Source organism: Lycorma delicatula, chromosome 1 (assembly GCF_047948215.1).
Source record: "Lycorma delicatula isolate Av1 chromosome 1, ASM4794821v1, whole genome shotgun sequence".
Lineage (NCBI taxonomy): Eukaryota > Metazoa > Arthropoda > Insecta > Hemiptera > Fulgoridae > Lycorma > Lycorma delicatula.
In genome coordinates this window covers 295,653,647-295,681,634 of record NC_134455.1, presented here as the reverse complement: position 1 = coordinate 295,681,634, position 27,988 = coordinate 295,653,647, and the positions used below count along the sequence as shown (strand labels likewise).

Here is a 27,988-nt window from a genome sequence, read left to right as displayed (position 1 = left end):
AAGGAATTCTGGAATGCAACTTTGGGAATCAGCGAGTAAATCTAACAGTGCAATTATCTGGCGGGTCAAGTAAAAAGTATTGAGAAAAATCACAGACGTTTCACATGGCGCACATACGTTACAAATGGCGCACGTAAATAAAACGAGAAACATGTATAAAGGGCAAGAGAAATTCGACTTCGCATTATGAAATACCGAACTGGAATTGAAAAACAATTTTGAAACTTTTGCACTCAGTCTTATAAGACAGCAGTGAAAATTATTCTAAGTCGAACGATTCAACTTACTTGATCCTTCTTTAAGACACACTCTTCCTTTTTCTTTCCTTTTTTCTATTTAGCCTCCGGAACCACTGTAAGTATTTGCTTCAGAGGATGATAAATATCTATGTAAATGAATTGTATTCTTGTAACAGTCTCAGGTCAACCATTCCTGTGATGTGTGGTTAATTGAAACCAACCACCAAAGAACACCGATATTCACGATCTAGTATTTAAATTCGTATAAAGTAACTGCCTTTACTAGAATTTTAACCGTAGAACTCTCGACTTTGAAAGCAGCTGATTTGCGATGACGAGTTCCACCACTAGACCAACCCGGTGGGATTCTTTAAGATACACTGAATAACTCATACCTTTCGTTTCAATTATTAAAATTAAGGCTCTTCATAGAGTATTACTTCGTACGTTATAACTTAATCATATGTAGTTTATCACAGTTTTCTACTTTATCGTTTTTTTATAGTTTTTTCAGTATTTTTCTTTAATTTAATACATATTTAAATAATTTTTTTTTTGTTGGGAGCAATACTGATGCTGGGTATTGTCTTCTTAAAGATAATTTCATTCCTCAAATTTAGTTTTATCGTAACAGTTAATAAGATTATTAGTTGTACAAAAAAAAAAAAATGCTACCTTCCAATATTTTCTCCTCGATAGAAAATGAAAAAACCTCGATGAAAATGAAAAATGTTTAGTATCAAAAGATACGAAGCTATAGTTTTATTTTTATCAAACCAACTTGTACATACATACATTCGAGAATTCTTTTAAGTTACAGATTAAATTTATAATTAATTTACCGACGAAAATTTTGTTATATAAATTCAAAATTTAATATTAAAAATTTGAAACGGAATACAAAAACGCCCGCTGTAAACTTCAATTAACGGCGAAATTACAATAAAAAGCAACTTAATCCGACAATATAAAGTGAAATTCTTTTAACACAATTATACAAACATTTAGTGATGCTTAGCCTATATAAAGCACACAGATAAATAAATTAAACGATCTGGAAATAAGTATTACGATTATCATCACAAATTTATTTCTGAAGTGGTAAGTAAACGAATCTGAAAATTACAAAAATTAGCAATTATAAGAAAATGGTAATCTTTAAATAAAATTTATAATGTTTCAACTAATCACATTTTTAGATATTTAATTCATTCAATGAATTTATTGAGCAACATATGACTAAAAAGTTTACATTAGCACCACCCACTTATCTCCAAAGTATTCAGTATGTATATATTTCTTTCCAAAGCCCTCGTAACGTATGCCATTACCGTTGCGCTACTAACACTGATTACATGACAAAGATGAAAATATTATCATTATATGATAAAGATAACATTTTAATTTTATTGTTCTCGATACAATGCCAAATTTCGTATGCAATTCTCTTTTTTTATGTAAACATCCTTATCATTGTATTATCCTATAATATTTGTTATTTAATACAATACTGCCTTGTAACATTTTTTCATTCGTTCGGTATTAATTTTTTTAAGCTTTCCTTAATTTTTTAATATCCAGTAACATAAAGCTTTTTCTTATCAAACAAAATAATCTAAAATGTTTTTTAAGTTATGTTTTGGGAAGATCATGCATAATTATTGTTGTTATTATTTTTTTAATGTTTCAATTTTCCAAAAAGAAGTTTAAAAGTTTTAATTTTTAAAACGTTATTTTTCAGTCGGTTCAAATTTAATTTGTATCGGACGATATGCATTATGTATATAACAAATTCGGTGAAAACGTGAAGAGAAAATTTTGCATATTTCATAAAAAATTCGGTTAAATAAGCTCATGTCGATATTCAGGAAGAATGTAACAAATTTTCAGGACATGTTTTGATGATGAAAATAAAGAAGAAAGTTCATATACACAAAGATTCGAAAACGTTTCGTTAGCGAGTGTCGGCTGGCGAAAGATTTCGCCCACACTTCTGCGCATTCGGTAAAATTAAGCAAGAGATTCTTGGGATCCAAATTCAGAGTTAGATTTAGGGGTTTTGTAAGAAATCTCACCTGAAAAATAGAAAAATATAGCTCCTAGAATTGTATTTTCTATAGTTTAGAGAATCTGAGGTAAAAAACAAAATATTGGGGTCGAAAACCATACTGTTTTATGTTTGGCGTAAATAATGTTACTAAATGGGTAATAAACACAAAAAGGTTTTAAACAAAATTTCCAGAGAATTTTATTCTGAGTAAAATGGTATGAATGAAGTCCACAGGAACTAAATTCAAACGAATTTCGAAGTTTATTAAAACAAAAGAAAATTAACATGTTCAATCATGGAGCTATATTTTTCATCACATATTTCTTACAAAACCACTAAATTTTCTATTAATTTAAATCACAATAATTATAATCTGGCTTAATTTACCGAAGGCGCAGAAATCAGGGAGAAAGTTTCGCCAACCGACAATCGCTAACGAAGTGTTTCCGAAACTCTGTACTTTCTTCTTTATTTTCACCAACAGAACATGTCCTGAAATTTTTTTACATTCTTTGTCAATCACTAATTTAAATAATCATCATTCAGTCTGTAATTTCGATTTTTTTTTTTTTTTTTTTTTTTTTTACTTTGCGTTTAAGGTACAATCGATTTCTCAATCATGAGTCATGCCGGGTATCGTACGTTGGTTCAAAAAAAAAAAAATAGTAAAGCTTGGCTAAACTTTTCCGGAAAATAATCTGAGATTATGCCATCACTCCATCCCTTTGAGATTCAGACTGAAAAAAATTATTTACATCAATGCCCCACACCACGCCAAATCTGAAGATGTTTGGTCCAGGAAATCCCTAGTTATTAAACCAAACGGACACACAAATGAACAGAATTAAACCACTTTTTACATTTCTTGATATTTTATGTCCCCCTCAGTAAAAAAAAAGTAGAAAGGTGATTTTTGGCACGTTATTATATTTCACTCTCGTTGTTTGGAAAAAAAATTAAGAATATAATTCGGTTAGCATTCTAAAAGCTTTTAAAACTATTATCACGTAAGGGAATCCTCCTTTAGAAATCGTATAGTTTTCTACACGATTTCACAACCAAACTTTTATTTACTCTGTCTGCAAATGGAACTGACATAATCATATTGCCGAATAATATTATATAAACTCATTATCATATGCCGTGTGCAGTATAAACATAACCAGAAAAAATAACCAAATGTTAATAAGTGTTCCCAATTTTATGCATATTAATTTTCTTTTCATTTTTGTCTTATTAAATATTAAACTCAAATGAAAAAAAAAAAACCATAATTTTAATTCAGAAGGAACGTCAAGACATCTTTTTATTTTTTACAAAGTATTTTAACAATCAGGAAAGTTACATTGTTCGCCACACACACCTGATATGTAAAACAGCGAATGTATGAATCAGGGCCAAGACCAAATCGACCTTAAATGTTCATTAAAAATGTATAAGTTGTATAGTAGTGTGATTACTTAACAGAGACACGGAAAACTTTCTTTTATTATGCGCACAGATTCTTAATTATACTATAGTCCATTAACTACATAATTGCTGATGATTTGAAAATGCAATAATCTATTTCATTATAAAAGTAAAGTTATTAAAGTAACTTTTCACTTATTAAGATAAATTTTAATTACATTAACCTAGAAACTAAAATTATTAGTATAAAAATTAAAAAAATAAATACAAGAAGAACTTAATATATTTTTAAGATTTATTAACTAAATGCAATAAACAAATTACTAAAATAAGCTGTGGTTTGATTTTAAGAAAAATAAAAAGATATTGATTGAAATTGGCTGGTCTCCGTGGCGCGAGTGGTAGCATCTCGGCCTTTCATCCGGAGGTCCTGGGTTTGAATCCCTGTCAGGTATGGCATACATGTACTACAAAAATTACATTTCATATTCTTACGAACAAAAGCTTCGAGTTTCTGTAGCGAATTTCATCAAAAATAAAATAAAAAATTATCTGATGCTATCTCCATTCCTTTCCAATTCTATGACAAATCTTTTTAATCTCACAATTATTTAATAGATTTAATTTTTAATAATATTCTGTCCATAAAAATAAGGATTAATTTTTAAGTACTATACCAATTGTATTCATCAGATTATCAAAACGAATTCATAACTTTTTAAGGGCACTTTCTGGTACCTTGTTTTTTTATTCGATTTTTTTTTTTTGTATTTTTGCTTTTTCAAACGTTATTTTATGCGTATAAAACAATACAAAAGCAGAATTAATATTTGTAGTGAGAAAATTAATTTTTTTTTAAGCACTACTCACCGAAAAATCCGAAGTTTGAAGATTTTTTAAAGATTATTTGTTTTTTGTTGGCCCTGTCTAAATATGAAAGGGAACCAACCACATTCATCCTCTGAAGTAATACCTGACGGTGATGGAAGCTAAACAGGAAAAAAAAGATATGAAAGGGAGATTTAGCGTTTATATAAGGAAATATTATCAGTTTTAGTTAAATTTGAAATTTTGGTCGTATACAGAAGCGGATGGACTCACGATTGCGAAAACTCCGCCGAGACTTGAAGAATATTTTGTTAGAAGATGATAAAAAAATTTCAGAATAGGGTCAACTGACAGATGAACTTACCAATGAAATCCAGGACTACTATGGTGTTGCTATAAGAAACAATCTGATGTGGACAACACATTACTTCTGTACGCCTATTAAATTACATTTACACATTTTTTTTAAAATTAAAAGTACATAAAATTTATTTCATTAAAAACTTCTGATAATTTTTCATATTATTTTTTTTGTTATTGAATCATTATTCATCGTAAAATCTTTTACAATGAGAGGTTAATCTCATTGGTTAGTAAATCAATACAAAAATTAAAAAAAAAGTTAAAAAAAGGAGATGAAGCACATTCGAACCGATGTGCTTTCCCCAAAGTTAAAATTTTATTTGGCTATAATTCTGGAAGCCAATAAAAATAAGTACCACTTATGATATATCTTTAAAAAAACTCTCAATGAGAGCTTATTACTGCAGTTAAGAAAAGACCCAAAATCCAATTTTTTTGGATTTTGAGCTTTTTGGACAGTTTTGGTTGTCGATTGCAATCAAAAGAGAAGGTGGTGCACAACTAGATGTTACAGCAGCCTAAATCCAAAATTTCAACATCCTACGGCTAATTGTTTTTGAGTTAATGCAAGATACATGCGTAGATACATATAAATATATACATACGTACGTACAGACGTTACGCCGAAACTAGTCAAAATAGATTCAGTGATAGTTAAAATGGATATTTTCGTTGAAATCTGGAAACTGACATTTCTCGTGATCATACTACTTCCTTTACTTCGTATAAGGAAGTAAAAAATACACATAGTATAAAAGATACGAAGCGTGCTATTTATATTCATAAAATCTTCACAAATGAAACCCCTTCAGATGGGCTATGGCCATGTGAAACGTTTTCATCGGCTAGGTTGTATTTACATAACTCACCGGGTTGGTCTAGTGGGGAACGCGTCTTCGCAAATCAGCTAATTTAAAAGTCGAGAGTTCCAGCGTTCAAGTCCTAGTAAAGGCAGTTACTTTTATACGGATCTGAATACTAGATTTTGGATACCGGTGTTCTTTGGTGGTTGGGTTTCAATTAACCACACATCTCAGAACTGGTCGACTTGAGACTGTATCAGACTACAGTTCACTTACACTCATACATATCATTCACATTCATTCTCTGAAGTAATACCTGACGGAAATTCCCAGAGGCTAAACAGGAAAAATGAAAAGGAAGGTTGTATTTACGTGGTGTAAATATAAACTACCTAAAATAAATAAAAAACAATAATCACATAAATCACCTACACCTAAACTGATAGCCACAATAAAACCGATTTTTCAAAATCTTGCTGATATTATTGTTCTAAGAAAACGTTTCCAAGGTCTTATGCAATGCCCCAATGAATCTTATAACAATTTTTACGGTCTAGAGTATAAACATCTGTTTTTGTCGGGTTGAAAGCTTTATATTATAGTGTTTATGTTGCTGCCTTAAAATACAATGATGGGAATACAGGACGTGTTAAAGTTATTCAAAAGTTTGGAATGGAACCAAGTGAAAACATGTTGTACGCGTTAAAAACAGTGGAGTATCAAAGAATAAAAAGTGCTGATACGGAAGCAAAAATATTTTATCAATATGGAACTAAGAAAAAACTGAAAAAGTACTCGACCATAATATAAGCATGATGAAGAAGACCCAGAAAATGCACAATATGGTGCTGGGATGCACTGACCTGTAGTAAGTGATGTTTTTAATCGTTTTCCAAAAATGCTGTTTTATAAACATAAGACCCATTATCTGACAAACCGCTTACAGTAGGAAAATGAAATTTTGAAGTGTGTTTGTGTACGCAAGACACAGATACTGAGTTTTTTAACACCTAATGATCTACATTTTTTTTAGATACATAACTTTTTGTAAAAAAATTAGCTTCAAAAAAAGGAAAATTGAATAAAAATTGTAAGTGAAAAAATATTTGTAGTAAAAGTATAAAAAAAACTCAGCAGCTAAAAGAAAGACCTCAAAACAACTGTGCAAAATTTCCCTGCTGAATTCCTATTGTATCCTGAGATAAGTGGTCTTAAAAGTTAGAAAAAATAACATTACCGAGATATAAGGTACCAGGTTCCCTTAATAATATATTTAAAAACAAACATCCATGATTGAAATCTTATTACTTGAGTAAATTCGGATAAAAAAAAAACCTGCTGGTCTAAAAACGCGCAAACTGGGTGACCGCATTAAGAAAAAATTATTATTTATGTGAAAGGTTTGTGTTTTGGTCGTACTAGGCAGTTAACAAGATATATTTTTAAAAACATTCCCGCGTTTTGCGCTATAAAACGCGAAGACTCTTCTCTTTTGCTTCTTTTTTGACTTTTTTTAAAGCTAAATCTCATTAATAAAATAAAATTAACAAAAATGTTACAAACACTTATTATTTTTCTTTACAATTATATTAATAAGCCAGTTATTAAGCTTCAAACATATCGGAAAAGACATAAAGCGACTAATATAATTTAATCCATTTTATTACAACAAACAAAAATGTCTTTTTTATCGACTACCAATATGAATTTGAAATAAATCAATAACATTTTCTCTTAGAATAAAAATATATTATAAAATTATTTTTCATTTCAATTTTCCGTTTTAATTGTATGTAAATACTAAAATAATCGGTATGTAGAACCTTTCTATTTAATTGCAAGAGGGTAATACATTAATAACTACCACGGGTTACAACCGCGTCTATTTACAGAAAAAATCGTTTGCTGGATATTCCATGTTCATCTGTATAATGAAAGACTATTCTGAATATTTTGGCATGGGATACGTTGTGAAGCTTATTACAGTGAAATAATTAAAGGAAAGATTATAAAATATTGAATGAAAATTATATTAAGTTTATATTAAAAACAAAACAAATTAAAAAAAAAAACTCTATAATTAAAAAATTACGTATACATAATATAAACTAATTTTTAGTAATAAAACATGAAGGTATGGAAAGGAAATTCGATTTATACTGTATTTTAATATCGACTATAAAAAATCGTAATAAATAAAAAGTAAACTTTTTTAAATAAGAGGTCGGTGCAGTATTACCGTTAGAATGCTTAATAGGTAGAAGACTAAATGAGATTCTTACTTTCAGCAGCTGATTACAGTCTAAAATATAAAAAAAGAATAGAATAATGCCGATCTCTGTGGCAGAATGGTAGCGTCTCGGCCTTTCATTCGGAGGTCTCGGGTTCCAATCCCGGTTAAGTATTGCATTTATCATACGCTAAAAAATGTCATTCCATTCCACGTACAAGCTTCAAAACACCTGTGTAATTTCACCAATCAAAAATAAACAGATTCAAGTGAGAAAATTATTTAACGTACGGAGCATTGTTAATAAATATCATTTAGTGCGTATTACGTTTTGAATAATTAATCGAAAATCTTTGATAGGCAATTAGAAAAGTAGAAAACAGATCTTAGATATCTACAGGACAACTGGGCAGAAACCGCGATAAAGTGTGACGATTTAACATACAATTTTAATACTTGAAAATAACAAAGATATAGAAAAGGTGCGTCGCATTATCTCGACAAAATTTGAATTATTTTTTAATAGAAATAAATATTACCAAACTACAAATTTGTATTTTTTAAGTTTTATATATATATATACACAAGAGGTCTGTAAATAAAATAATGAGGCTAGTTTTTTCGGCAGTCAAAGTGGCAACACTGTAAAGTTACTAGTAAACATATGGTTATATGAACAGCTGGTTTATATTAGGTATTAATTTTTTTTGGTCTATTGTTGCCACGTGAGACGTAAACAAACTTTTCGTGAAACTAGTTTTTGTTGTGCGTTACAAAAATGGGTGATACTAATTATGAGCAACGTTGTGCAATCAAGTTTTCTGTTAAACTCAGTGAGAATGCAACTAAAACTTTTTAAAAGTTGAAGAAAGCGTATGAAGATGACGCTCTGTCACGAGCCCAAGTTTTTAGGTGGTTTAAATCATTTTCAGATGGCCGGGAATCAGCTGCGGACGATCCACGCTCTAGAAAACCGTTAACGTCAAAATGTGACGACCATGTTGAGCGAATCAGAGACTTTTGGAGTTTTTGTCTACAGGACAAACTGTAAATCAGTATGTTTACGGAGAAATTCTTGAAGGACTGTGGAAAAGAGTTGCCCGCGTGAGACCAGTCATCAAAGACAATGCACCGTGTCACACTGCATTCTCAATTAATGAGTTTTTGGCAAAGAAAAACATTCCTGTAGTTCCTCAACCACCTTATTAACCTGTCTTGAGTCCCTGCGACATTTTTCAGTTCCAGACTTTTAAAAAACACCTCAAAGGACGCCATTTTGGAACAGTAGAAAACATAAAATAAAATGTAACCGACCATCTGAAGGACATTCCGATTTCTGAGTTCCAACACTGCTATGAAGCGTGGGAGAATCGTTTGAAGCATTGCGTGGCTTCCCAAGGGAACTATTTCGAAGGTAATTTCAAGTCCATGTATAATTGGATTGGAAATAAAAGGTTTTTCTGAACCAGTTTCATTACTTACAGATCTCGCGCGCGTGTGTGTGTGTATATATATATATATATATTACATATTTATTTACATATGTATATATATAAATCTTAAAAATAACAATGTAGTACTAAATTTTATTCACGTATATATATTTTTTTAATGAAAAACAAAGTTAAAGTTAACATTTTACTTTATTCAAGTATTTAATTTAATTAATTTCGTTCAGAGATGCAAGTTCAAGAAGAAACTAAAATTTTTTTTTTTTTAATTGCCTACTCCTGAGATCTTCTTCTCATCTCCATTATTACTATACTATACTATATTATACTACTATATTATTTAATAATAATTAAGGAAAAGGTACAGCCGAAAGTACAGATGTAACTAAAAAAAAAGTCTAAAAGAAAAGGCCTTTTTTACGATATGACGTCATTTACAAGTTCTTCAGCCAATAAAAATTATTAATGAAAAACTAACAAAAAAAAAAGTTAAATTTGCAGTGTTCGACTTATAACAGAACTAGCAACTAGAACATTTTGTCCCGATGGAATGATAAACAGTCAAGAAGACTCCAGGGATTATTTTTTTTTTTTTTTTTTTTAAGAAAATCACATATCGGTGTAAAAATAACCTTTAAAACGTAAAATGACTGTTTTAACAGTCAAACAAATATTCGTACTTGTTATTGTCGTGGCTATTTAAGAAAAAATAATGCTACGTTAAATTCAACGATAGACTGACCTTAATAAAACTAGATAAGTACAAAAAAAAAACACGTATGAGTAATCATATATTTTACATACACTAGTAATTTTACATACACTGTTCTATATAATGACCATTAATTATGTCTATAATTAGAATTAAGCAAAGGAACAAAAAGAATTGTTTTATTTAATAAAATGTAATATTCCGTTAAAAAATAAAGAAAACATTAGTCGATACGGAAGTGTAATTGGGAAAAATAATTATTACGTTTAGCTGCGTTATTTATTAACAGTGGAATGTAAACGACTGCGTAAAAGGTTAGCCTGTTTGTGGTTAGCTATTAGTCATAAAACAAGAAACTAGCTAATTTTTTTGTTGGGAAGGTTTCTTGAATATCGCCTTCACTGTTGCGAAACATTAACCCATCATTTTTGTTTAAAAATATACCAGCCATTTCATCCGCAAATCAAAAATGATTATTTTTAATACATTACACATTTCCTTAGTGAAATATTAAAACAAACATTTTTTTTTTTTAATTGTTAAAAATAATCATTCTCAACAAAATAACTATTTGTACAAGTATACCGATAATCTGAAAACTGTACGCGCAAAACCGGCAGATCTCATTATAAGAAAGGATTAGTTAATTAGGCATACTTATAGATTTTTTTAGGCGTTTCACACCGATTTAGATTTAAAAATTGTTCAAAAAGATATTTTTCTTTAGTTTTGCTTCAGTTTATTTTCAATAATTAAATAATGTTGCGTAGTTTAGCAGGAAAGTAATCGGCGATTATATAAGATAATCCACGATCATCTTCTTCCATTATTATCAAGTGAATTGTAAAATCATTACCAACGATATAGCGCGCAAAAAGTAGGATTATTATCGCTGAATTAAAGAAAAGTACATCTATTCAAGACTTAACGCAGATCTAGGTTAGAAGATTTATAATGAAAAACTGAATAATCCGATTTTAGCAAGATCATATCAACTTTTCGCTGGTCATAATAAAATAATTTTTTTTTTAATGCTAATTCTGAAATGCATTTTTTGAGTACGAAAAAATACACTCAATTCATTATCTTTTCGGCGCGTCATCTCAGTCCATTAAAAAGATTTATTCTAATCTGTTTAGTTAATAGTACATTGGTTTCAATAAATTATCTTAATTATTTTACAACTGCTATTAATTTTTGTTGAAAGCACTACATTCTAGTTCATACACGTTAGAATATTCATCGATTATTTTAAAAATAATATTTTGGTGTATTTACCTATGTATTTGGATTAAAAATGTAAGAAGGAAATCGTGAAGAAAGGGAATTTTACAATCAACGGGATTCTTCTCATTGTTATGGACTGGACAATGCGAGAATGTCATCGCTGTGTGGTGGCACATTGCCCTCTTATCGAACATGGTAATTTCTCCACAATTATTATTCCGTTTATTTTATTAACAATTAGACAGATATCTTTTAAAATGCTTAATATCATTAGTTTACAGTTATAATACTACAAAGAAGAAAAATCGTAATAATATTACAACCGTAATGTGGTATTATTAATAATAATATTACTAATGTAATCAATAATGATTAAATAGAAAATTACTGAAAGGTTGTCATCAATGTTGTTAAACTTTTCTGGAATTTACAGAGAGCTTAAAAGTTTAACTCTTCTCCTAGGGCCCTATGTTGAGTACCATAAGTTGTTAATGGTTGTAGTTAATCCAACATAAAAATGGTATAATCATTCCCAAGAATAAACAACTTCCCACGCCTGGCTTACTAGAGAGAATAAGGAGTGAAATGGTTTGGCTTCTTCACAGAGTCAAATTTGCTTATTCCATATCGGCACTCCAAGACCATCCTGACCCCCGTAGGAGAAGAAGACACCCGCTTTGTGACGATCCCGGTCGCCAGAACACCCCTTCCGTTCCTAGCCCTGATGGTCGTCTTTTAGACGCTCTAAACCTGATAACATATCACAGTCATCAGTTTGGCCTCTGTCAGGATGCAAATGCCTCGGCATACATTTCCGTCATGTATTTACACAACTTACTATTATTGTCTTCGTATGGCTTCTTCCAACCACGATCATCTACCATAACTTAGAACCCTCAACAATCAAATTAACCGATTCGCGGAAGCGTGATCCCCGCTTCTTCCTCTAACACCGAAGGTTTCACACAAAAACTCTTCCCAGATCTAACTTCAATTAGACTACGTATTCGCATCATTACTTGATTGATTATTTAAACGCTAAAAATATTATCCTCACACCAACAAAACAAGTGTTGATCGCAACAACTACAAATTCAAAGTAAAAAGATAAAAGTGATTAAACAAATTAAATGATTAACGAAAGTAAAAAGGCAAACCAAAGTGATTAAAAATAGTTACTGAAAATCGACAACAACAGCACCATACACAATGAACAACAGACTTGCATGAAGAAAATAAAAACATTTGCTTCGTCATAGCTGCAGATTGTCATCTGTGTCGCCACGCACTACGTCTGTGCAGTCCAGTGATAGAAGGAAGTTACTTTAATACGACATTCAGCAACAGTCAAGCGATTTAAATTACTAATAGAATTGTGATATTTTAGAAGTAAAAGGAAGAAACGAACGAGCTAGTGGGCCTTATAAGCGGCATTTTGGATCGTTAAACCGGCGTAATTTTATAATTTATACCAATATGTTTCTGTTTTAACAAAAATGCTCCAATTAAACGGCCTACCCGAAAAACCGGTGGCCTATTAACCGGAATCCACTGCGCGCGCGCGTAGTGGATTGTGGCGTGTGTGTGTGTGTAAATATATATATGTATTTATTAAATTGTTTTCTAGGTACTTGTTTGTTATCACACCGCCACTTTTTTTAGTTTTTTTATGCAACTTCTATTTCAAAAAACAACGTATTAAACGCATTATTACAATGTATTAAACAAAAAATATATTTGTTAGCGAGCGAAGCGAGCGTAAGTTGTTTGTTTAGATTATGTTGACTCCACCCACCAGGTTGGTCTAGTGGTGAACTCGTCATCGCAAATCACCTGATTTCGAAGTCGAGAGTTCTAAGGTTCAAATCCTAGTGAAGGAAGTTACTTTTATACGGATTTGAATATTGGATCGTGGATACCGGTGTTCTTTGGTGGTTGGGTTTCAATTAACCACACTTCTCAGGAGTGGTCGACCTGATAATGTTCAAGACTATACTTCATTCGAATTCATACATATCATTCGCATACATCCTCTGAAGTACATCCACCTTACGGTGGTTACGGAGGCTAAACAGAAAAAAGAAAAAAAAAATATGTTGACTCCATATACTGATGAATCGTACGTATATCAACATAACCTAACCAAACATACAAAACGCTTCGCTCGTTAACCTCGTCTAATTAACATTAAATAGCGTATAATATGCATAAGTAACGTTAATTAGACGAGGTTAGTTATCAAAGGGAGCGAAGGTTATTTTTAATTAGGTTATGTTTATATAGTACGATTTGTCAGTATAAGGAGTTAACATAATCTGAAGTGTTTTGTAATTTTCAATTTTCAATAAAAATATGTACTTTCTCCATCTTACATCAACATTAATATTCATTTTCTCATGAAATCTGAAGAGGTTGCATAAAAAAAATGTGAAAGAAAGCGGTGGTGCGACAACAAACAAGTACCGTTTACTAGTTAGGACGATCGTAATCGCTGGAGTGAAGGAAATATCTTTTAAAAGTTTAATTGAAATATTCTACTTGAAGAGAAATTTAAACTAAAAAGTAACATTTTACGCACTAAATAAATTAACTTTTGTACGGTAAGTAAAATTAAGTAATGTTTTAATTAAAAATAAGCATTGGATGAAACAAAATATTACTTCTATAAAAAATAAAGATCTGAAAACTCACCATTTTTTTCAGAGAGTGTTAATAAAACGAAGTTTAAGGACAGCAGTAGTAAAACACCCGCAGCCGAGTCAGTCAGAATGAGAAATGGGTTATTTCTTTACAGCAATAAGCGTTTCCCTCCGATCATTTCATCACGATTGAAATAGCTCAGCGATAATCCATTTTAATAATATATCGAACGCATACATACATTGTCACATATGTCGGCTAATGAACTCGGACAATACTAATTAGATAAGAAAAGATACTCCCCAAAATTTAACGCTCGTATTTCTTTTCATTATACTGTACAAGTACAACAGTCCACAATAGATAAACTACATTGGTTATACTCATAGAACTTGGGAAAATAAAATGGTTATGTCAGTACGACGATATTAACAGGAGTTTCAATTATCTATACTACAGAATGTTATTATTCGAATATATTCATCAGGAAAAATGTTTGAGGTTAAAGATAATAATACCATAACTCTGATTATCTTAATTAATTTATGATAATTAAAACCGGAAAATCTAAGTCTGGAAAATCGGATCAGGAAAATGTATAGTAATAAGGTTTTCAATTTACAAAGTAACATTTGACACGAATTGTTGTTCTATATAAACAGAATGTATCACGAAGTTCTCCCGGAACTTTCATAACCTATACATCTCGTGAAAATAATGAGTAAAGTTCATTAAACGTTCCTAAAATGCTTCGTTTGCGAGTTGCGGCTAGTGAAAGATTTCAGTTGAATTTCAGCCACCCTCGGTGAAACGACGTCGTACTGAATTTTTAGGACGTTAATTAAAGAGCAGAATTAATGATCTCTTACGGCTATTGACCTGAAAAATCTAATAAAACGGATCCTAGAACCGTATCTTCAGTAGTTTTTGTAAAATCTGGGGTGAAAACCAATAAACTGGGGTAAAAACCCTGTTTCTTGTGTTTTACGTCCTTCGTTAAATGGGAAATAAATACGTAAAAGTTTTAAACAAAACTTGTAGAGATTGTAATTCTGAACAAAACGGTGTAAAATAAGTTGAATAAAACAAAGAAAAGTTCATTTTTTAACATTTTTATAAACTGGTACGTATAATGCACTTTGATCTAATGAACTGTTTCTAAATAAAATTGGAATTTTTCTAACTTTCCTTTCTTTTATGTAATTTATCTTACACGATTTTTTTCAGAATTACATTCTCTACAAGTTCAAAAGTTTTATGCATTTAGTAGTCACTTAACAATATTATTGGTTTTCGCCCCAGATTTTTCAAAAAAACTACTGAAGATAGGTTCTGTGAGACTTGTTTTATTCGATTTTTCAGGTCAATAGCCGTAAGAAATCATTAATTCTGCTCTTTAAATAACGTCCTAAAAATTTCAGTACGACCTTCTTTCACCGGAGTGGCTGAAATTCGAGCGAAATCTTTCACTAGACGTAATTCGCAAACGAAGCATTTTAGGACTTATGTTTATGTGAATTTTAAACATTATTTTCACGAATAGAATAGGTTATGAAAGTCCCGAAAGAACTTCGTGATACATCCTGATATACCCGACAGTAAATGTTTACTATATTATACCTAAAAAAATAAAAAAAGAATATTTTTATTGCGAAAGACGACTAAAGTATCCGTACGTATGATTTCTGATGCTGAGATTGGAAAAATGCTAATAGAATTTCAGAATACACATTTTAATTTCAATATTTTTTAAATGTTTAACTTATTAAACCGGCATCTACCAATACCTAATGACAAAATACACATGGGACATTTTCAATTATTAAAAAAAAATTATTTAAACCACATTTAATAATTAAATCTGTGGTCTTTACTGTTGTGTTGGATACCAATTTTGAACAATTTATAACGCAAAATCTGGTAACAGAGTTGCTGTACTTCCTGGCACTGAGGAACTGAAAATATTTCGAAAACTGGTTTCTCGAACAATTTCATGATTTTCCTCTATTATTTAAAAAAATTAATTAAATACGTACTACCTAAGAGCAACATTTTTTGATAAGAAAACCTTTTTTCTAAACTACCGAAGTAAAGAGTCTAAAATTAATAAAACTGCAAACTTCCATCGCTCCCCAAAAAGTTTAATACGATTAATATCTCATAAGTAGATATTTACTGACCAAAATTTTGAATACATTAAAAGTTGGTTCATCCAGTCAGAAAATATAGCCAAAAAGAGTGCGACATACATGCATGCCGAAGTACGTAAGGAACATCTATGGGAAAAATATATCTGTTTTCTTAATTTTAATAGACTTCCTATGATGTAAAACATCGAGATTTGTAAATAAAACCCGGTCGGTGATTTTTTTTTTTTTTAACCGATAACCATATTTTCTCTTAGTATAGTTACATTATAGATGGGAAAGTAAAATTAGCGACTAAATTTTAACCTGTTTTAAATGATCTATTCTTATTCATTTTCGTACCGAATAAGTTATTGATTTATATAAAATTAATGATAACTACTTGTTGTTTTTATTTTTATGGCCACTATCAAATTTTATTTCTTAACTTTTTCAACTAAATAAAAGACTAATGAGTAGAGACAAGGTATATATATATATATATATATATATATATATATATAAAATATATTATTTCCAACAAAAGGTAACTCATTAAACTTATCATATACTGAAAATGTATAGGTAATGGAAGAAGGAAATGGGATCCTCATTTTCTAACAGTTTAGAAAGATTGGAAACAGCATATGACGTAAAATTGTATAGTTTCTTTACTTGCAAAGCAACATCACTATGTGTACCTAAAACAGACGGAAATAGCTCAAACAACCGTCAGGGAATTTCAAACAAAAATTTACTTATGACAAAAAAATAAGATTTCCTACGGTGATCCTAGAAATGAATACTGAAAAGATAAAATAAAGTCGAAAAATAGGAGGAAAACGTCAAATAAGCAGCAAGTGATTAGCCGATGTAGTACTGAGCATTAACGAAACTTATTCGCACTAAAAGCGTAAATAAAACTTAAAAAGTTGTTTCAGGTGTAAATGTGGTAATTGTTTTTAAACATATAAGATTAAACAAAAAGTATTGATTTTCTATCCCTGCCAAACTTTTTATAATGAAACAATAAAATAAAGACATTAATTAATTAGAGAATCCAAAGAAATTGACTCTACACCAGTATTGTATGAATAAAACTGAACATTTATACATTAACGTAAACAAATTTAATTAATACGGTCCTACAAATTGTAAACGGTGAATTATATGCTTCAAAGGTCGTTAAACAATTCATTGCAAAACAAACTATTTGATATATATATATATATATATATATATACTAGCGGACCCGACAGACGTTGTCCTGTTCAAACGTTGTAAATCCAAAAATTAGAAAAATTTTCAAATAAACTATAAATTGTTTGGATCGATTTGATGAAAAAATATGTGAAAAAAAAAAAATTAGTTTTAAAATACCTGACTCCACCACGCGTACGGTTATCACAACTCGACCTACGAGATCTTTCAGTGTTCTTTCGAGAGCTTCGAATGAATGCTTGTGAGCCATAGCGCATTCATCCCAGATAATAATTTTGTATTTTCTCAAAACTTCAGCCACGCCTGAATGCTTCTTTGTGTTACAAATTGCGTCTGAATTTGTGTGAATGTTCAACGGCAACTTGAGTGCTGAATGCGCAGTCCACCCACCATCAAGCAAGGTCGCTGCAATGCCTGATGAAGCAATTGCCAACGCAAAAACGTTTCCAAAGTTGCCACTATTTCTCGCTCCTCCATCTGCTCGATGTGGTTGTATTGGCAGCGTGTGTTAATTTGTTGCTCCTCATTGCCCGTGAAGTAGATTTGCATAAATTTTGGATCGGCATCAGGCATTGAGAACAAAGAACCAATTTGATGATATACTTAGCCTTGAATCTTAAATGTTGATTCAAAATTACGACCGTCCTCATTCTGAACGATTTTTGTCATTTGGAAGCAAGAATTGAATTTACGAATTTTACGCAAAAACAATTTCGACTGAGATGTGACTCCAGCCAATAGTATTTCTAATGGTTCTGGCGGCGAATTCAATGGTGGAAGTGAAACTCTTTCTCATGCGCAGCAAAGACCGACCGATTCACCTTTGTATTTAAATGCATGACAGGGTTGGCATTCTTTGTCCATATTGCCCATGATAATTAATGCATGTGACGAATAGTCTATTTCCGGCTCATATTCGAACGCAAGGCGGTGAAGTGATGCAAGTGTCAATGCGCGACTTTCTTGCACGCGTTGTCGACCATGTGCTTTGTGTGCGGCGGTGACTCGTTGAGTCTCAATGCCACTCTTTGTCACAATGCATTAGTTCAAAGACAAAAATTGTGATGCTCTCGACTTTCATTTGCACGTGTGTTTGCAACCTGGTCTCTTAAATTACATTGTCCATCAATTGATCTTCTACCGGTCTATTTAACCGACGGCTATGGACTATTTGTGCATGCGGGGTACGTCGTAAAATTAATAATTAGTGTAATTAATAAATTTTCATCCACATTATTGCTAATTTTCACTTAAGAACATTCTAAGAAAGTACTTCCTACTTTTTCTTTTATTTAATAATTTTCCTAAACGTATGTGACGTGTGTCACATACACACGGACAGAAGAAATACTCGTGTGTGTATATATATATATGTAAATGTTCGTTTGTTCAAATCTTAAATTTCCGAAAGTTCTTCACCGATTGCTTCGAAATTTCGGCATAACGTTGCATTCGAATACGCGCGTGTTTTTATATACCTACTATTTATATACCTAAGATGTCACACCTATGAAAGGTAAGAACATGCTTTTTTTTAAAACACAGCGCTATCTGTTGGACGTAAAAGCAACACACGCAATACTAAATATTTTACGATTCCATTTCAATGTTTCCGATATGTGTGTCCGCTATAGACTAAAAAACTACTGGACCGATTTACGCGCGGGGAAAGGGAAAAATCGGAAAAGGGAAAAATCTAAAAAGGTAAAAGGTAAAAAGAGAAAAATGGAAAAAGAAAAACGGGAAAATGAAATAAAAAGGGAATGGAGAAAAACGAAGGAAAAATAAGAAAGGGGAAAAGAAAATAAGGGAAAGAGAAACGGGGCAAGGAAATGGAAAGAGTGGAAAACAGGGGAAAGAAAAAAGGGGAAAGAGAATATGTTAAAAATGAAAATCGGAAAAGTGTATGGGGAAAGGAAAGGGGAAAAGGAAGGAGGAAAGGAAAGGGAAAAGTGAGTAAGGTAAAAGGGAAAGGTTATATTTTGTGAAGTCCGTAATGTTCATTTTGTTAATGTTTTATCAAACTTTCAATTGTGTTAATTTAATCTATATATATATATACACACACACATATTAGACCACAATAATTACAAATTGTAAATATTAAGTATCTATTTTAGGCTTATCGATATTCTATATCGAGAAGACCACATGAAACGCTAAAACATATGTTAGAAATGCGGTGTGGTAGTCTCATGTCTCTTTTTATCTGCCAAAGTGTAGAGGTTACGAAAATTGATAATTCAATTTCTCGTGAAACACGATTGATCAGTAAACAGAATTTGATAAAAGAAATGGGAATCGTGAGCACATTTTCTAATTAACCATCAGGGGAACTTTGTTAATTTATTATGATTGTTGATAATATGTCTCGTATACGGTAAAGCGGAACGGGTACAGCTGCTGCTCCCGTAATATTCATCGCGAATGCTCGATTTTGAAATATTTTAAACGACATGAAGACCCTTTTTCTTGTAGAATAAGATTCTTGGTTCTTCAAGAATTTTTCTTCTTGAAATTTAGAACCAAACCAAGATTCTTGGTCTGGTTCTTGTAGAAGAAGATCATGTGGCATTAGTTGTTTCTTCTTCAGTATTGGTATGTGTTACAAATCGTTGTCGATCAGCACCTATAGATTTGGTTAAAGCACGCCCCTATTTTTCTAAGACGTTCCTCCAGTTTCAAAAGTTTTTTTACGATTTGGTATTCTTCGTTCTGGAAAAGTGTTACGGTATTCTCAACCGAAGTTATTCTATTATCATTAGCTTTACCAGAGATTAACAAATGGACATCAACTCTCCAATGTATACAAATTTGTATTGCCTTCTATGTATAACAGCAAAATAAACCATTTTTTTAGATCGTTAACATCAACACAAAACCGCTTAAGTTATTTATGTACAATACATAATTGTTATACATTTAATACAATACATTTAATTGTTCAACAGCTATTGTTGCCAAATCATGAAATCAAAAAATCTTCAAATAATTTAATTTGTTTAGAAATTAAGTGTAATTAATTTGTCAATAATTTTGCTAATTATTATTTATTCTGACATTACTTTACTTTTATATATATATCACTTTAGCGAGTTGTGTGCATGGTGTATTGTGAGTTTTGTCTAAATGCTCATTTGATTTCTGTTAAGGTAGAGAAATAAGGAAATAAGTCGTTGATATATACGTGGCTTGTCGTAAGGAGCCTACTGATGAAGTTACCAGATAATGCAACTTGTTCTCCGTTATACTTATCGGATAAGTGATTGTTAAGATACATATCGGACAGATCCGGGTGTCCTCATATATATTAGGTAAGCGGAATTAAAAAAAAATTTATAGCAGCAGTATCAAACATACAAAACCTCGTTAGCATTTTTAAGTCAGTAAACCATATCATGGCAACGGGCTCCCACATGCTGACCGTATTTTTTATTCTACATAACTTATTTTACAACGGAAATGTATTAATTTTTCGGAGCAGAAATAAACTTTTTAACATATACAAGTTCTTTCTATTTTTTCTCACTCTCTCTCTAAGAGACTAAAATCCCCAATTGCAAGTTCCCCTTCATTGAACCGGTATTTATAATAAATCTTTTCACTTTATTCTGTGAGACTAATAAATGAGCTTGCGACGCCGACGCCGATTGATAGTTTGAACACTGGGGATGTTAAAAGATTTAATGTATTCTACATTAATGTATAAGATGTATAATATACATTAATGTAATAAATATGTGTAAGGAATTACTAATAAAAATATATGATGTAACTTAAATGTAAAAACATGAAATGATCGTTAATTTTAGTAATTGCATTTGCGTTATAATTTTTTTAAAGCAATTAGTAAACAAACTATTGCGGGACATTTTTGTAATATTAGGATGATTTTCAAAAACAGGGATTTTTTGGGTAGTTCTATAGATTTAAGAGATTTTTTTTATTTTTGTATGTAGGTTATTTTTTAACAATCTTTATTTTTGTTAGCACATTTGAGTTTGGTTTTAACTTTGTAAATTATTAATTTTGCATTAACTATTTGTAACGTAATTACATACAACGTAATTTACATACAATGATTTTGAATTTTGTTTTAAGGGTCTAGGATTAGAGTTGAGGTTGAAAATTTAATTTAAAATTGAAATAAAAAAATTAATTAAAATTGAAATTTTTTCCAAAATGGGCAATTTATATATTTGTATATACTTAGAATATTTGAGTTTGTTTAGACTTTAATAACTTTATTCAACAATCATATATTTGTAATTGATAGTAAATGTAATTTTGAGCGATTTTTTTTTTGGATAATATTTGTGTACGATTTAGAACAAGTAATTTTATATTTTTTATCTTTCTAAGTTAAATGATAACATATATAAATATTGTGATTTGTTAATGTATTTAAACTGCTTAAATTGAAGATGGGACCTTATGGTCTCAATCTTGCCAGTTAATAAGTCAAGTCAATCAATTTCTCTCTCTCTCTTAAACAACATGGACGTTTGCAAATAATTTAATAACAGTAACATAGAATTAAATGTATTTGTTGCGCTATAAATCCGCCATTGAATTACAGACTGTCTTAAATCCCAATCATTTTTCTGTTGTTAATTTAAGAGATTTTATTTCATTATTAGAGTCTATTTTCAAAACTCTGAAGATAAATTAAACGAAAGACTCATATTTCACTTCTTTTCAACCTAAAAAGATTTTTTGCCTTGCGAAACTCAAAAATATTCCGTATTAATGAATCAAATGCTAAACGTTTTCTTTGTACTCAACAGATCTGGGTGTTTTTCAATCAACGGTATTTCATTTATTGCTTGTTTTTTTAAGTTATATATTACTTACAAGAACTGTTAATTAAAAAAAAATTCGTTTATATATGCTGAATAAAATAATTTACAATGCTATTAATAGCAATTACAATTACAATGCTGAAAATGTGCATTTCAAAAAATATATATTATTTACAATAACTGATGCATAAACTGTTGATTTATAAAAGTACTACAAAAATCACATAACATTCACTACAAGCACCCTTGTTGTGGAAACCCACCGGCTTGGTTTAGTGGTGAACGCGTCTTCCCAACTCAGCTGATTTGGAAATCGAGAGCTCCAGCGTTCAAGTCCTAGTAAAAGTCAGTTATGTTTACACGGATTTGAATACTAAATCGTGGATACGTGGCTTTCTTTGGTGGTTGGGTTTCAGTTAACCATACATCTCAGGAATGGTCGAACTGGGACTACAACACTACACTTTACACTCATACATATCATGCTCATTCATCCTCTGAAGTATTATCTGAAAGGTAATTACCTAAAACTAAACAGGAAAAAGAAAAGCCTTGTTGTGGAATCTTGCACGCAGTTAAATCATGTTTTTTGCGAGAGATGTAGTACATCATCCACACCAAATAAACCAATTTTGTTTAATTTAAAAAAAATAAAAATAGTACTGTCTGATACATCAATACTTTGTCATACATCAATACATCATTACTTGAAAAATGGCTGATAACTGAAAAACCACTAATGGAAACTTATTTTTGTTTATTCTTCATTTTTAAAAATATATTTCAATAATGAAATGAAATTACATCTGTTAACAGAAATCTATAAACCAAAAAGTACACATATAATACCTAATAACTATTATGAAAGAGATAAAAATAAAAGTGTTATTTTTATAATTTCCTTTTTACTTCGTTCTCCAAAAGGAGTGGGAGTATTTTTTTTTTTAAGTACGAGAGAATTATTTAGAATTCGGCTACTTTAAGACCCCTAATAAATTTACGATCGTATAGCGATATGATTTTACACGTTTGTAATTCAAATATTTTACATCTAAGTAAACCCTTATTAAAAATGTAATACCACGATAAAGTAGCTTATATTAATTTGTTAAATGCTTGTTTGTAATTTTTGACTGTAATTGGTTTTGTGTTTTGGTGTCATAGACTAAACAAATAAATAAAACCACGATAACAATTTTTCATTTATTACCTCACCGATCACGAAAGGCTTTATTTTGTGTGTAAAGTGTTGTTTCAATCACGTGTGCACTCACCTGTAACAGAAAAAAATACGGGAAACTAAATTAATTAAAATTTTTATTGTTATATATTTTATTTATTTTTACTAAATTATAATAAATATGCATTATAACACAATATTAAAAATAAAATACCCAATTATACGGATAAAAATAATAATTTGAAATATTATGTAATTGCAATAAGAATGCATAAGCGTTACGTACAAGGACACAACACTTGCTTGAATATTTTCAACATCAAAGCTGGTAGATTTGAATGTATTGAAGAATAGAACATGAAAGAAAGATTCAAAGATTTATAATATAACTTTTTCATAATAATAATTTTATTCTTTGTATAAAAGTAATAAAGGTAAATATTTTTTACGCAAATCAAATGTTACATTTGGATCCAGATACGACTCAACAAACCGAATGAATTTTTTCCGAATTTCTAAAATGCACATTTTTGAAGGATTGAATTTTCAAAACTATTTTGATGCATTTATTAAAAATAAAAACTGAAAAAAATTTTGACTTCCCTTTTTTTAGGTACATCTGTTTTTGTTTAAAAAAGTAATAATTAAATTCATTATATAATAGACGGGCCATTTTTCCACTTTCTTATTTTTTGTTCAGTTAACTTCAATATTTCTTTACCTGTTCTTGACTATTTCATTACAAATGCTATGTAATGCACGTCTATGTAAGAAACTCTACATGCAATTCAATTTTATAATTCTTATCTTGGCGATGATATATTGGGTTATTCCAGACTGTAGCCAGAAAATCGGAGGTTACCTCTGCAGCTGAGGCGTTAATTCGAAGTCTTACCTAAATTATACCAAAAAGAAGAAGAACCAGCCTCAACAAAGGTTTGATGCCAAGACTAAATTGTATGCCAACTAGGAGGCTCCCTACCGTACTCTAAGAAAATTACATCGAACTGCAGTTGCTGACTGCAAATCATGAAACCAAAATATACAACGAGCGCGTTCCACACCAGTAAATTTGTCCATTTTTAACATTACTGGTGACAGCTCTGGTGGCCGAATTAAGTAATAATGAACTACGTGAGTCAAAACTTGATATGTTTTGCTGTGAAATGAGATCTCAACCTCAATAGGATTATGAACAAGTTCAGTGATATCTTCCAATTTTTTTTTATTGATAATTGTGTATTTAAATACCATCCAAAGAAGGTGTTTAATTACTAGTCAGGTAATTTCTAATCCTTTGCTTCATGTTTTACGCATAAAATAAATTATGTGTTTTCATCGTTTTTTTTTTAATTTGCGATTTCTTTCACATTTAAATAGAGCATTTAGTAATTTTCGTTTTTTATACCTTTTACGTTTGAGCTTACTTGATTTACTTATTTTCAATAATCCTAATGTTCCAGGCTTTCCATTTTTTTTTATATGCTCTATACTCACATTTGGTTTGGTTGTAATAAAAAAATCTTTTGGCCATTCTATTATTCGCCAAATTCCTTACTTCATTGAATGTCCCTTTCTTTTTTATAAAAAATTTAATCCTAAAATTTCAAATTTTGACCTCTTTTTTTCTAACTATACTGTAATCACTAATTAGACTACTAGTCGTGGGATTAATACACCACATTAGTTGTAAAAAAAAAAAAAAAAAAAAAAAAAAAATTGTTTATTATTTTGAATTGTAGTGTTATTATATTATATTTTTAAAATGAGTTTGACTATGTTATTTTATAATATAATAGTGTTAATTATTATTTCCGACTATGCTGAAGGATTTATTCTCGTTTGCAGAATGTGCCAACTATGTATGTATTACTTATAAAACTGGTATTATTACTATGCATTATCTTAATAGAAAGACTTTAAAATAAAATTAAAAAAGTGTTAAGTTACTAAAATTAATAATAACGATTTTTAATAACTGTTTTGGCCAGTTTTCTCGTGAAATGTAGTATTATTATATAGTGTTGTATTATTTTAACAGCCTTTGTTCCCTTTTTAACAATAAATAAAAATTCAACTCATATTGTTTGTGTCGAATTACAATAATGTAATTACATTTGGTTTAGAGAAAAATAACTAGGAAATAAAATTACAACCGTTTTGATTTTTAACGTAATTGTGAAACGTGTTGTAAGTTACAAAAGTAGAAGATAAAATATATAAAATATTGAGTATGCTTTTATGTACGTTTTACGTACAAGGTTTAAAAATAGAAACATCGAATTAATAAAAAAATAGAAACAAACGAAGCAAGGATAACTAACAACAGATATAAAGATTACAACTCACAAAATCAGTAGTTTTTACTTGAAAAATATTACAATCACATTCGCGTATTCGCATAGTGTAAAATATTAATTTAAGATTCATAGAAACACGTTCAACATACAAACAAAGAACGCACTTACAATGAATAATACATTAAAGAACCATGTGTAATAAAATAGAAATGCAGTGCATATTATTAAAAGTGAACACAGAAATAAATGTAGCAAAAATAAAACAATCGGAAGGTGTTTAGAGACAATTTACTACAATTATTAAGTAAATATATAAATTTTTAGGGATAACGACACGTTACTGTTTAATGCGCGCACTATTATTATAACTCATAAAGAATTGAACATAGTCTATTAACTTAAAAATAATAATAAAAAGAAATGTACATTATTTAATTTCCAGTAATATAAATTTACATACAATTATCTACAAACAAAAAACAGAGTACAACACAGGATAAAAAAGGATACTAAAAACCGTTGGTAACCTTTGACATATCGTTTCCTTATTATTTTTAATAAGTTAATAAATAATGGATTCTCATTAAATAATTTCTAAGTATACTTTTTAAATAGTTTTTGTTATCGAAGAGATAATACAGGAATAATAAGAAAGGGTTAAAGTGTGACAAAATATTCATTATCATCAATTTCTATTGTATATATAAGGAGGAAATTTATGAATAATAATATAACCACAACTTGTGTTAATAGATCCTAGATATATTTAAAAAAATAGATAACATATTCTAATGGCGGTTTCAATGAATATATCTTTACTTGAATTTTTCTTAACGTTATAGGGACCATTGAGATACCCATTTCCTATATAGAAAAGTTGTTCATTTCAACTTGGCCTTTTTATCTATTAAATCATAGCAGCAATAATATACAATAATTATAACATAATGTTAGTATCATTTTATAAGGCATAAGTGCCGCTTCCAATCTTCCTACCGACCGACGATGTCAGCCAGTCGAATAAGAAAATTCTAGACATTCATGTCAGTGAATTCTAAAGTAATTTACGTAACGTTCATGGTATTTATAGAAATTATTTTATACACCATCAAATGAAATTAGATTAGACAGGAACTCTTATCAAAAAAAAATAGCGATTTTGAAGAATCACCATCATTACCGTAAAAAAAATATTCATTTTAATCGTACCCCATTAGAATCTTTGAAACCTAAAATATATTATATGGGGAATTTTATCCCCTACGCGTTAAAATTACAGTATTGAGAAATCTTTAATTCACTTCCATTTTTTCAATACGGCAACGAACTTTACTTTTTAAACAGTAATCTCTTCTTTTTTCCACTTTCCGAGAGAAAATATCGTTTTAAGCTTTTCTTTATTCTTAGGCATAATTCTTAATGTAACATTCAGAAGTTACAAGCTTTCAAAGATGAGGAACACAATGGCGGTCAACGTAAATTTTTCAACCGTTTTATTCACACTTTGGTATAAAAAATAACCTACCCTGACCGGAATTCGAACACAGAACCTTACGATACGACTCTAACTTGAAAGGACTAAAGGATAGTAAAAATATTGCAAATAAACATACATTTATTTATTTTTTACTACTAATTTGAAGCGTGGAGAATCAAAAGATTTATTTGGTCGTTTCTAGTAACTATGTATTGGTAAGATAACGTTAATAAGATTTAAGAATATAAAATTTTCTATAAATATTCGAACAAGTGTTACAAATAAATAAAACACAACTGTTGCCTAATGATTATGATAATTCAATAGGTGCCAAAGATTAACAATAGTACGAGTAATTGTCTATTAGTTACAACTGAGCTTATTATATGGCGAACAAATAAGTTACATTCAACTTTAATAATCTTATCGGATAGTTGCAGCGTAATTTTACTTTTTTCAGTTCCTTCTTCAATTTCTAAAAACATACATAAACAGTCATGGACGAAAATTTCTGATAATATGAAAATAAGTAAACAAACTGTTTTAAGCATAAAGCTGATGCGTTGTTTATAATATCACTCCAGTAAATAACTTGAGAATTAAAACTATTTTTTATTACTAAAATTAAAATTATTTTTTACCACTTTTAGGGGGAAAAATCCTATGAAGCTGAATTTTAGTACCGTTGTAAATGTACGTCATTCTCAAAAAATTCCCATTCATACCAAGTAAGTAATTTTGATCAAATGCCAATTTGAAAAAATAATTACTCCACCAAATAATTATCACCAAGTTTTTATTCTTTTTTCTTTCTTTCTTGTATAACGAAAAATACAGACTCTTAATATAATTCAATACAATTTTGGAATAACTTTAAAAAATTCATTTTTTTTTTTTAAAAATGAGGTTTGTAAGGTATTTTTTAAGAA

The 27,988-nt window shown here is 30.0% G+C and overlaps 1 protein-coding gene across 7 annotated transcripts in view; it reads right to left on the bottom strand.

Annotated features, from left to right (window-relative positions):
- The window catches only part of LOC142333132 (sphingomyelin phosphodiesterase), a 217,670-nt gene that overhangs the window by 105,175 nt on the left and 84,507 nt on the right, over positions 1 to 27,988 (bottom strand). For 2 of the 7 annotated variants that reach the window (XM_075380071.1, XM_075380078.1), the window contains one exon: positions 23,313 to 23,376. The exons of the other annotated variants lie outside the window; for them this stretch is intronic. The gene's annotated coding sequence lies outside the window, so the exon portion shown is untranslated. The remainder of the gene's footprint in view (positions 1 to 23,312; positions 23,377 to 27,988) is intronic. 7 annotated transcript variants of the gene reach the window in all.